This window comes from Thermobia domestica, chromosome 8 (genome assembly GCF_964235325.1).
Source record: "Thermobia domestica chromosome 8, izTheDome1.hap1.1, whole genome shotgun sequence".
NCBI classification, from domain to species: Eukaryota; Metazoa; Arthropoda; class Insecta; order Zygentoma; family Lepismatidae; genus Thermobia; species Thermobia domestica.
Genome location: NC_137461.1, coordinates 232,588,836 through 232,602,157, shown reverse-complemented (window position 1 = coordinate 232,602,157; position 13,322 = coordinate 232,588,836). Strand labels below are relative to the sequence as shown.

General features: G+C 37.7%; 1 protein-coding gene across 4 annotated transcripts in view; it reads right to left on the bottom strand.

Moving 5' to 3' along the window:
* LOC145693489 (uncharacterized) overlaps window positions 1-13,322 on the bottom strand; it is a 156,407-nt gene that overhangs the window by 104,125 nt on the left and 38,960 nt on the right. The gene's annotated exons all lie outside the window — the stretch shown is intronic.

Below are 13,322 nucleotides of genomic sequence, written 5' to 3'. Positions count from 1 at the left end.
GTCCAAAAGACAATTGGTTCAAAGGACATTTCGTCCAGGGATGTTTAGGTCAAAGCACATTTCGTCCAAAGAATATTTTGTCCGGTAACGCTTTGGGATCAAGGGTTTGTTTCTATTAGAAGAGTAAAAGTGATTCATATAACATTATGACTCAGTAGCTTCTTATTTCTAAAGGAAATTTGAAACAGAGATTTATTCCGCAATTTTCATTTCGATAGAACAAATAATGCTGAGATATTCAGAAAAACGTAAACGCCTGAAAACAAAATGGTTGAACAACAGGAGTGAGGGAAAGGTTGCATTGTGAAGTATGTTGCTGTAACAACTGCTAACATGACATCTAGAATTTTCATGTTGTGAATGAAATAGTTCTAAAATAAGTACCGGTAACTAAAATTATTGGAGTTTAAATTTTAGTAAGTTAAATATTAGGTATTCAAACCCTTGTGCTACAAAAATGAAAAATTATGTGTCAAGTATCTTTGAAGAAATGTTGAGAATAGAAAAATACACATGTGTGAAATATATTCTTAGTGTCCAAAGATAATACTCTTAAACAGTCACATTCTTGGCTGCAACATTGTGAAAAGTGATTGACAAATATAAGATGAAAATCGGAACATTTCGTGTAGAATATGCGTATCTTTTCAGGTTAACCACAAGTCTGGTTTCTATTCGTAGACTATTGATAGTGTGTAACTTCGGCAGACGTTTCTATATAATTAGTGAGTTGTATGACAAACCAGAATTGTTAACTTTTCTTGTATTTTTATTTCAGTGTTACTCCTTATGCAAATACAGTATATATTTTTGCTTTCATATTAATTTTCTCGGTACAGCACAGTACATTTAAGATATCCATTGCAAAGTCTCAAACCAAATACAAGATTCACATGACCATGCGGATGCAAAGGTCAGACCCACCGGTATTGTAACAGAGCGGTGCTTGAGCGATTGACGGTAGAATTCAAACTCCGATAAGTGATAATTTCACAGTCTTGTTCTATTTCAAGTGTAACCTCTTTAGTCAATGAAGAGAAGGACGTGTATCATGGGTCAGAGTTGATGACGTTGGTGGGTCGGAGTTGGTCACAATGGTTCAGAGTGGTTCATAGTTGGTGGCGGGTCCATTCTGTATTCTACCACTAATTTCATAATTCACAATCACCCTGTCCTTTAGCTTAAAGACACAATCGTAGAACGTAGAATTTAATATTAGTGATGTAATAAACCCGTAATGGGGCGCTTCTTGTTTTACCTTGGAGCATTATACTTTTGCAATGGTAAGACAAGTGTTTACCTCTTCTGAGAGTTTCACAGTTTCACATTTCTAGAGGTGGTCACAGAGTTTTCAATGAAGGATTTATTATCATCTTGAACGCTCGCTATTTTGCACAAGTTAGCATAAAGACTCGAGACTCTTACCATTTTTTTAATTTTAGCAATACTTTTAAATGACATACTACTTGATTCCCCTTGCCATTTTCAAATTTTGCGTAGCACCCCTCCTGAGACCCTCCGGGGAACCTTCGGGCAAATCTTTTTCCTCGACACGGGGTACCTTTGAAATTATAAAATACATGTTTTCCAGTTTTGACATCTGTTTCAGACTTTTATTAGTGCAAACGGGCTTCATGGATACCATGCTTCTTTATTCTCTTAGTTTTTAGATACAAGCTCCCATGCCGTAAGCGTCAGTGGACCACCGATGCGCAACTGGCGACCTTTCGCCGAAAGTTGGTGATCCCGCAGCTACGATCCGTGGTGGCCCCACTTCCGTTTTGAAAATTATACCACCAGCGGCAGAGACTCGACGAAACGCCAACGAACCACAAAATTCCTCCCCCTAAAATATGTTAAATTGCCCATATGCCTGATTTGTTTATATTTAGGTGAGTGTAGAAAACACTAGAAATCTTCTGACTTCGCCACGGAAACGATGAAGAAAATCTCGCTTGTAGAAGGATAAATTATTGAGGTTTTAATTTAACCAATCAAACAAATCCCTCTATCTCGAGTTCTGTGAGATGGTACTGTGAATCGTTTCGAGATGTATTGCATTCTGGTGGGGTACTATCTATGTGCAAAATTTGAGAAAATCGCCGACGCGCACCTTCGGAGCCTCTCCTCTTTAGAGCAATGTTGACCAGAGATGGTGTGGGTCAATGAAACCTTCATCCACAACATACTGACCCACGACCCACCGTGACCCACAATGACTCAACACCCAACGTGGCCCATTCACCCACCATGACCCACTCTGACCCACCACCAACTATAAACAACTCTGAACCATTGTGACCAACTCCGATCCACTAAAATACATCGTCATTAAGTTTGATCCATGATCCACGCCATCATCTCTACTGACTAAAGAGGTTATATTTGTAATAAACCAATTTTTTCCAGTAGTTAGCTCCTCTAAAAACTCACAGCCTGCATCTCAAAAGCCAAGTAGTAAGTCCTATTGCTATTGTTACACCTGAAAATATCAAAATCCAAAAGAGCCTGAACTTCTTTCTTCATTACAACCAAATGAAAAAAAGAAGAAAAATGGAGGTCTTGAAAGTAAAACGTACACAAACGTGCCAGTGTTCAGAAAATGCTGTCTAGAAGGCACTGAACAGAATGGGTTGGTTTGTCAATGGGTCAGTGTGAGTCACGGTGATGGTGTTTCGCAGTGGGTCACGCATTGTATACCTACGATCCACTGACCCACTAACAAATCTTGACCCATTTGACCCACCGACCCACTCAATCTCTGATTTTACATTTAGTATATCATTTAAAAGACGAAACATACATCTACACATTTCTTTCTCGATTGCGAAGGCTAGCTTGATACATATACTAGTTGAGATGGTAATTTCTTCTTAAGGTGAGAAATTGATACGATTAAAAAGCCCATCTTGAAGTGGGTACAAACTACATTCCAAAGTTATTAGAAACGCTTTCGCGACCCCAGAAAACGGTTACTTCGACAAATATTTAAGTAAGTTTTTACATTTTATTAATCATATCTACAAGCTCCTCATCCTGTGAAGATGGGGATGAATTTGGATATAACGCCATTGAGTGCCTCACTACTCATCTCAACGACCCAGAAATCAATGGATAACACTCTACAATCAGTCATTTTACACTATTTTTACATGTCACTCCTCCCAACTTCCATTCCTTGAGGTATCTGAATTTCACAATTTTTTTCTTAGATTGAAAGTAATATGTCTCCCATGTTAGGTAAAAGTTGCTCCAGACATTCTGGAGTTTCGCTGGAATATACACGTATACATACATCAAAACATTTAGAGGTGTGTGAGCAACGCTTTTGATGTTGCTCCTGTAAATTCAAAATCCAGGTGGCATAGTCGCTCATGCCAAAATGCGGCATTAAATGACATTGTGTTTGTAATAGCGTCACGAACTCAAACTATGGATTTGACACTAATCTCAGTCACTTGAGACATTTTATTTTTCACCCTTTATCGCCCGCCATGATGATGAGTTTTGAATCGATTGAGTTGATTTTGAGTTTAACGTCCCGTTAGCAGTAAGGCTATATGAGACGTAGACCTACTAATTAACGTAGAATCCGAACTACATGAGCTCTCGCGGGGGGCCGAATCTAGGTCTCCCACGCCGAAAGCGTGTACGCTATACGCTTAACCACAAAGGAGCTTTACGATGAGAGTTAAAGTTTCACTTTAACGCTTTCGGAGTTGTAATTATTAATATCTGCAACAACGAGAATTATAGATTCGACACTAATATCGATCGCTTTTACTTTATATACGAGGAGAGATAAAAAAACGGGAATTGTGCTGCAGTGGGGAGGCAGAGTGGGCGAACCCATTGTTGTACCAGTTGTCCGTTACGATCACGCCACCTGCGTCAGTGTGCGAAGTTGTGTCGCTGTGAGTGCATCGGTTCGCTCTTGAGAGATTTTTTAGTAAAACAACTTTTTCCAGTACGGCGAAAACGTGATGGCAGATTATCGAGAGCAACGGGCGGCTGTGAAATTTTGTTTCCTGTTGGGGAAATCGGGCGCGGAAACTACTGTAATGCTGAAGACTGCTTATGGGGATGCTGCCCTAAGTAAAACCAGCGTATACGAGTAGTTTGCACGTTTTAAAAATGGAGAAATGTCAATTGAAGACCAACCCCGTTCAGGACGCCCCTCAACGGCAAGAACTGACGAAAACGTCGAAAAAATCAATGCCCTCGTTTCGTGAAGACCGTCGTCGAACCATTGATCAACTCTGGAGATGTCTGAAATATCGTAGAGTTCAATTCAGAGGATTTTATCAGAAGATTTGCACATGAGAAGTGTTGCAGCCAAATTTGTCCCTCGCCTTCTCACAGACGAGCAAAAGGAGCGTCGAGTTGAATCATGTGTTGAACTTCAAAATCAGCTCAAAGAGGACCCTGACTTTTTTGCCAAGGTGATTACTGGTGATGAATCGTGTGCTATGGCTACGACCCCGAATCAAAGCAGCAATCAAGCCAGTGGAAGACAAGTGGCTCTCCTCGTCCCAAGAAAGCTCGCAAGTGAAGTCACACATCAAGACAATGCTCATTTGTTTCTTCGATTGCAGATGTGTTGTGCACGCGGAGTTCGTTCCCCCGGGTCAAACTGTTAACCAGGGGCTCTACTTGGAGGTTTTGAAAAGATTGAGGGAGAGTATCCGGAAGAAAAGGGCAGATCTTTGGCGCACAGGCGAATGGCTCTTCCATCATGACAACGCTCCGGTCGACACCGCCCTCTCCGTAAAGCAGTTTTTGACCAAAAACGGCATGACACCGATTGTGCACTCCCCTACTCACCGGATCTAGCCCCCTGTGATTTCGTTTTGTTCCCCAGACTCAAACGTGACATGAAAGGAAAGCGTTTTGCCACTGTGGAGGAGGTAAAACAAAAATCGCTGGAGGTCATAAAGAAGATCCCTATAGATGATTTTCAAAATTGTTTTGAACAATGAAAGGATCGTTTGCAGAAATGCGTTGCGGTCCATGGACAATACTTTGAAGATGATGAAAATTTGGTGTAAAAATATTAAGAAATAAAGAAGTTATGACGAATTTCCAGTTTTTTGGGTCCCCCCTCGTATATCCCCCTCCAACTCCCAATAGCTTACCCCGAGAGTACTTTTTTAGACTGTAAGCACTATATGTAGGAAGTTTGTTTACATGATGGACCATACACACACACAATAGAAGGCAGAATAGGATTTCTTTCCAAAGGATTTCAGTTCAATAATCTGCAATGCTTTTGTATTTGGATGTGGTCCCTTTCTCTCCGTCTCTTATATATATATATATAAGAGACGGAGAGAAAGGGACCACATCCAAATACAAAAGCATTGCAGATTATTGAACTGAAATCCTTTGGAAAGAAATCCTATTCTGCCTTCTTTCTAAAGTATAAATAAGTCTCTTAGACATGACTTCGTGTTCGTAAATTTCCTGTTTACATGGATTTGGGGATCGTGAATTTTGTGTCTGTAACGAAGGTTGGAGTTTGTATAATAATTTCTGTTTATACCCGAATAGTCTCTTTACCTTTCAGAAAGCGTAAATCACTTGCTGTAATGAGAAAATTGAGAAGTAACTTCCGTATGACAAATAGCTGCAAATAAATACACTACATAATTTATTTATTGCGATGATATTATTTTCTTAATTTGTATTTAACATTCACATATATAATAGAATACCAACGTACTGTGAACACCTGTTATATTTTAAACATAATAATCACTATGTTCTGCAATGATTATATGTTATATATATATACAACTGACGTATTTTAATGTAATTATTTTATATAATTTTTCATGCATTGCGGAAAATAGAATTTCATAAAAAGAAGCATTGACTCGAATGGGAATCGAACGCTCAACCTTACGAGTAGAAATCCAACGGCTTACCACTGAGCCAACAAAAGCGCTGTTCTAGCGATATATAGCGGCATTTAAGATAATAATGACATTCATATCCACTGCAAATGCTGTTTTTGTTCTACTTTGACTTTTATTTTAGTACTCAGGCGAGAATTATATTCTATGTCTTAACTTTCAGCATTCTTTTACATATGGAAAGATTCGTTTACGTATCTAAATGTTCCATCAAGTATGGAGAGCAAAATGACAAACAAGCATGTGCCGACATTAATACAAAGTTTCGAAATATTGTATCATTAAGTATTTCAATCAATGTTCATTTTTTTATACACTTGGTAACAAGTCCTATTACATTTAAAAGAAGAAAAACACATCTGCAAAAATTTTTCCCGATTCCAAAGGTTGGCTTCGAGGTTCGAACCTGGTTTACTTTTTTTCCGAAGATACCCGAAGTTGGACTTAGAAAATGTTTGCCTCGAAACAGCAATAAAGAATGCGCTCAACCTTTTTGAGACAAGGTATACGTATACCAGTACTACCACCCTACACATCTTACGGGTTGCAGACTACAGGTTCCCATTATTATGATAGCTATATAACTTTAGCGTAAAAACATGATTAAGAATACAAATGATTGTTTTCTAGCATGCATTATACGTATAAAGGTTGGCGTAAAACAATGTGACAAAATAATTTTTCAATGTTAATACTCGTTAATTCTTCAAAACATAAGTACGATATAGCAAATCGAGTACTCAACTACCGTAAATATTTGGAAAAAAATAAACATCACATAATGCTTTCTGACAGTTTTGAACGTCCTTATTCCAGTAAGTATTGAAAGAAGTATTTTTTTCTTGATATCATTTAACCAGTGGCGGTTAATATTAGTGTTGCAGCGTTGCGCAACGACCAAAGTATTTAAAAAAAACATTATTGTCAATAGTAATAAAGAACAGAAAAAATACTTTTTAATACTCGCATATATACACTTTAAATAACATATTTTTTATTTATGTAACTGTCCGTTCCGTTAATCCGTTTTAAAAAGCGAAAAATAATCCGCCACAGAGTCTCTCATTTATATTGTGTTGCAGCGAGCATACAACGACCAGATTCCTTCAGCGCGGCAATTGGAGCAAATGTTAAGTCTCCTTTCCCCTATCTCAGAAGTTAAAGGGACTGGTCGTTGCAGTGCTTCTACAACACAGCACGGTTTCCAGTGAACGATAAGGTTTTTCGCGCTAAATAAGATTTCTGAATTTTATTTCACTGGCAATTAACAAATAGAATTTGTTTTTATGCATTCATATTTTTAAATTACGGGACCATACTGAAGCCAATCAATATAATGACAATTTAAAAAAGTGATTGCAGAATTACAAAATAAGAAAGAAAATATCTAGTAGAGGAGAAAACAAATGAAAGTAGACCCACATTTACAAGTTAATTCATAGCTTATATTGATAACGAAGGCTTCTTCTACAGTAATTTGTGAATCAAATATTAATAAGTCAGTATGTAGAATCGCTCCCCCCCCCCCTTCTGTGGATAGTATTTTAGTATAAACATATTTCTTTTATAAAATAAGTATATTTTATATTCTTGATAATTTCCACATAAAACTGTATGATGGGGAACGCCACATTGAATTTGGGACTAGTTAGCAATGCTCAGGGGCGTAGCCACGAGGGGGATCTACCGGGTCCGGACCTCTCAAAAATTTCGAAACTTGACTAACATTTGTAGACTTTCCTAACGAACTGTACTTGTTTAACAGAGAAACGATTGATGTAGGCTAAATATTTTATTTTACGCCTCATCATGTACTCTTTCTTTTCTTATAAAAATAATCGTTCTATCATTTTTTCTAAAAATATAGGTGACAGTAAGTAAGAATTACTTATCGTCTTTTCGGGTGCAGTATAAGACAGATTCCATATTATGTAGAAGTATTGGACCTCCGTCAAATACTTTGGATCCCTCTTAGTTAACATTTCTGGGTGTAGAACTGGCAGTGCTGTTTGTTTTGATGTTCTTTGATTTTTGGTTTCTGTTACATGCTGATCCTTCATCTGGCGGGTTTCGAGGTTTCCTTTCCAGAACATATCACATTGATAAGCATTGTTTCGCCTCATGTGGAAGTATATTGTGTTCATCGTGCATTGCGTAACAACCAAGACGGATGATTTGGAATGTAGTTTTTTTTACGCACGTGTGTGTGTGTGTTGATGTATGGAATGTGACATTCGGAATTCATATACCAGTACCTCTTTTGTATCAGCTGTTTTGGTTTTTAATTATTAGGTTTAATTTCATTGTGTGTGCTTTAATTCTGTAAATAACCTGCAAATTCTGAATGAATTGTATAGCATGACTTGTATAAATAACTTACAAAAAATGTTGACCAGCTTTCAACTGAGGGAAAATTTGCAATTAAGACTTAGACAAAACAAGCAAAGGGCAATTCAGGGGAGTGTTCGAAAAAAATCCAGTTTAAATTTACAGGATATCTTATGGCAGTAGTGTTGTTTGCACCAGATACATTTCCTTAATTTATTTTAAATTTTCCTGGATAAACTGTGAATAAAGTGTGTTCAATGTATATACATTTTTTTATAACACTAATCTCTGCTACGAACTCTCTTCAGTCAACGCTGAAGAGGAATTCGGACCACTGTCAGGAACTGAGTTTGCTAGAATGAATCGTTTGCAATAATCTAGAAAAAATATTTAGCGAATCTACAAAGCTTCTGAAATTAATATTAACTGTACCTATGGCGTCAGCAAAAGACGAAAAGTTTTTTTCCACATGAGAAAGAATTGGCACTTTCAAGGAATTGCATGTCCCAAGAAAGGTTATCACCATTGGTTATGCTTTCCATCGAAAAAGATCTGACAATAAGAATACCAGAGTTCAACCAGCATGTATTAGACATGTATTTGCTCCAATCAAAGAGAGGATAATGAACTTACTAATTAATTAAGGTGATTAATCGGATAAAATGTTGTGCATTTTTTATTTTTTTTAAAACAGAATTTTATTTAATTTAACATGTCGCATAGCATTTGCATCTAAAGTTATGCTGATTAGTCAATGAGTCAACTATATCTTCTGTCTCTTATCGGTCGTACTGCAACACCCGTAACCACAATCCACCGGCCGCCACTGCATTTAACATTTGTAATAGATACGTAGCTCTTCTAAGCAGGGAACAGAGCGCTAGTAGGCAAGACTTCACTGGTCATGTTGACAATAGTTTTTACAGCGATTTTGAGTTGTATCAATTTTAAAATAGCATTTCCAGATCATTGGAAATTTTGCTTATTTTGACAACTTTAAGACTGTGTATCAAAACCGGAAACAGTACTGTTATTTTTTTAGCTTGTTAGGGATTGCGGTCAGCACACATTTCAGAATTCCTCAATGGGGATTTAACACGGTGGGAGGGGAAAACTAGTACTGTGAAGATATTGGTAAACCACACTGAGTATAATAAGAAACATGGTCCCCCGAGGAAAGATTTCGTAGCTGCAGACGGGAATTTTTCTCCAGTTCACCACTTAAAATCACCTCTGATCATAATCATTAAAACACCGTTGTTGATGACGATAAATTCGAATCACATCTATTAATCTGGATATCTCGGCATCAAACATCAATAAGGGTTTAAATTCACTCCCCATCATTAGGATGTCTTCCTAATTCGTCTTGGATGCCGTTCTTTATGAATGATTTTATATCCTGATCATCTGGTCTAAATGCAGAACCTTCATTATGAATATCGTTTTTCTCATTGTTATCAACATGTACACTGGTAAATCACTCACTTCTTTTGTGGGGACTTTCTGGTTCTACGGGAGCTGCTGGAAAGTTTTCTGAAACTACTTCTAAGAGAAGTAGCATTCTGCTATTATAAAATTCGAAAGGATAGATCTTTCCATGTTTAAATTATTTTTAACTGTTTGTTTTAAGCCTATTCGTTTATTTTTACACCAGTTTGAAGAAGTACATCAGAAATCTCTGTTTGGTATAGGTGAACATCTGCTTCGGGAGACGCAAATAGCTCACTACGCGTCTTATTTTGAGAATAAATACAGTCATTATGTGTTAAATTAGATTGAGTAAGGATAATGAATCATTAACTCGACATTTTTACTGAAAAAAAAACACAGTTTGGTGTGCTGAGTGGGAACTGACGTTGTGGTAGTGAACAAGGATGAGACGATTTAGGTTTGTTTTATGCAACTCATTGAACCTCTGGCGAAACGAATTGCTGTATTGCCATCAGCATTTACGGTCCTATTCTAAAGCTATGCTTGCCACATGTCTAGTATAGCCGAAGAAATAAGCAATATTTTGCTTGGCATCACTCCTCGACCTAACATTTTTTGTCGGTTTCGGTTGACTTAGAAATACCCAATGGATTGCTGTTTAGTTTCGGATTCGTATGAATATATCGAAGTTTCATCCTGTGTAACGATATAGTACACCAAATTTGACATGCCTTGGTTGAATCTTTCGAGCATTTCTTTATAACAATTGACATGAGCCTGTTTTTAAGCTTCGATAAAGGGCATCTTCAGTGACTCGCTTCTCTTTTGACCGGTGAGTACAAGGATCGATATGATGGGTATATAGATTATATATCCATATACACTGCGTGTATATATAGTAAGCTCTGTAGGTCATGAATACGTTAGTTTCGATATCGCAAGTAAGGTGTGTTCGAACAGGAGTCGAGAAACCGACCGACAGTCCCGACAGTGTTCTCGGGTCATCGTGCCCCACTGGAGGGGCTTCCGGTGGAGATCTTTGGGTCTATTCTCATCTTCTGACTCTGCTGCATAATTCTATGCCGCACATTACGCATGAAACTGCAGAGATCCAGCAGGATCTTCAGCACGTATTGTTTATTTGTGGGGGCACGTGTCTCCGGTGACCGACGGGCTCCTCGGACATGTGGGTGTAGGAAGAACGTGTAGGCACGTTAGTTTTTGAATAGCATTTGAAGAAGTTGTTCCAGAACCAGGGCCCAAAACAGTCACTGCTGATAGCTCTCGGCCACTTCGACCCAGTGCGTCAGCAGAGCTTGGTGTATATATATATAAATATATATATATATATGTGTGTGTGTGTGTGTGTGTGTGTGTGTGTGTGTGTGTGTGTGTGTGTCAGGAGACAAATTGAACTGTGCCTCCCCCATAACACATTTCTAGAAGTCCCAGAATGGGTTCCAACTGGAACCAAACCAAGCTCAGCTGACACATTGGTTGAAATAGTCGAGAGCGATCAGCAATGTTTGGCCGTTTTGAACTCCGGCACTGGAACAACTTTAAATGTGACATCAGAGTTTGCATATTTGGAAGCTAGCATGTCTTCCCGTTCTCTCCATACCAACAATATCAGAGAGGCCCGTCGGTTACCGAAGATACTCGTCCTCACAAGTAAACAATGTGTGCTTCTGGACCGGTTCTCCAATTCTTGTGAGTATCCTGCTGTATCTCTGTGATTTCATGGGTAATGTGTGGCACAGAATTACGCACCAGAGTCATCAGATGAGGACAGACCTAAAGATCTCCACCGGAAGCTTCTCCAGTGGTGCATGGTGACCCGAGAAGTGACTACAACACTTCCGGGACCGTCGATTAGTGTTTCGACTCCTGTTCGAACACACCTCACTTTCCAACATCGAAACCAACGTATTCGTGATCTACAGAGCCTACCGGTTCTCTACATACTCATATCGAATCTGGTACTCACCGGTCAATAAAGTTGGGCGTCAACAATGCATGAGTGGAGATGCCCTTTGTGTGGGATTCAACGGATTGAAGTTTTCCTATATATATTGTCAATGTTCAAGGTTCCTGAGTTTCACAGTTGACATGCTAATCTCTCGCAATCATTTCACGCTGAGGTTCAACACTAGAGTCAAGTCTATTGGCAGTTATGAACGTGGCTGGCCGACCTTCACAAAATTTATCACTGAGAAATATACTACCACGCTAGAATTTAGGAAACCGACTGTATAATTCCTGTTGGATGGTGTTTCATTGTCAAAGGTCAAATTAATTCCCTCGATGTATTATTTTAGTGTTAAACTGCATTTGAACTCATAAAAAGTCAGTGCCTGAAAATATTCACGAGAAATTTCCATTTCTCACACAAAACTATTTCATTAAACTGTTATGAGAAATAAACGAATAGGATTAACAGTCAAACATGATAATATTTAAATTACTTAAACACAGAGAAAATATTCTTCTAAATTTTATAATAATGGAACACTTGTGCCACTGTTAGTAGTAGTTTGCGGGAACGTTTCTAGTAGCTCTCGTATTTGACCCTAGTCGTTATAAGAAGCGTGGTCTTGTAACCCAAATTTCTTAGAGAAGAGATATTGTGAAGGGAGAATGGATTCTGAGGGTTCATCTTATATGCTAATCTTCTCTCTCCCAACTGTATCGTATTCAAGCCTTGATAGTGGTTTATAGGTCCTGTTCTTAATAACCTTGCTGCATGAGGACGGGAATAAAATGAAACTCGAACTTATTCAAGCATATACAGGCCCGTAGCCATGGAGGGGCTAGATGGGGCACTGCCTCACCTAAATTATTTTTTGCCCCCACTAAAAAATTACACTGAAGAGAATTTTCAAAGTGACTTAAAACCAGTGATATTCTTGCAATTATATTTACCAAATTAAATTCAATTTTGCGGATTCTACTCATTTGTGTGTAATTTTTTTTATATATATATTTCTTGCTAGATGCACCAAACATCTTCCTTTTTCTTTATGCATTTCAAGAATTTCAAACCGTACTCTATTAATGCAACCATGACAAGCATCCAAGAATACCAGGTGCACTTTCAAACAACAATATCAGTCCACAACGTTAGTTGTGAATATTAATAAACTGTAGTGTCTCGCTTATTTTGGAAAGTAGAAAATTGAGTGCAAACCTTGAATAAAACATATACTTTTATTTAGTATTAATATAATCTAAAATTTTTGTAATATAATTTTGTTCTAATGTTTAAAAAATAAATACTTCAATTTTAATTATTAATATGAAACAAAGTACCTCGCAAAGAGCTTGTATTAAGGACACAAAAATTTACGATTTCGATAATTCAACAATAAATATACATTCTGTAAGTATTAAATAAATGTACAATTTTATGGTGTTCTTTGATGTCTTTGTCATTGCCCCCCTTCCCCTAATAAATCAGGCTGGCTACGGGCTTGAGCATATGTGAGTGTTTGAATGTGCTGTGCTACAATGTGAATACAGGAATGAGGATTTAGAATGTTCTGTGATGTTGATCTGTAAGTTGCTTAGGGTTTCTAAATACCTTACGATATGTTAGAAAAAAAACAATTTACTCTTTTTTTCTATCCTCAACTCATAACAATGTAT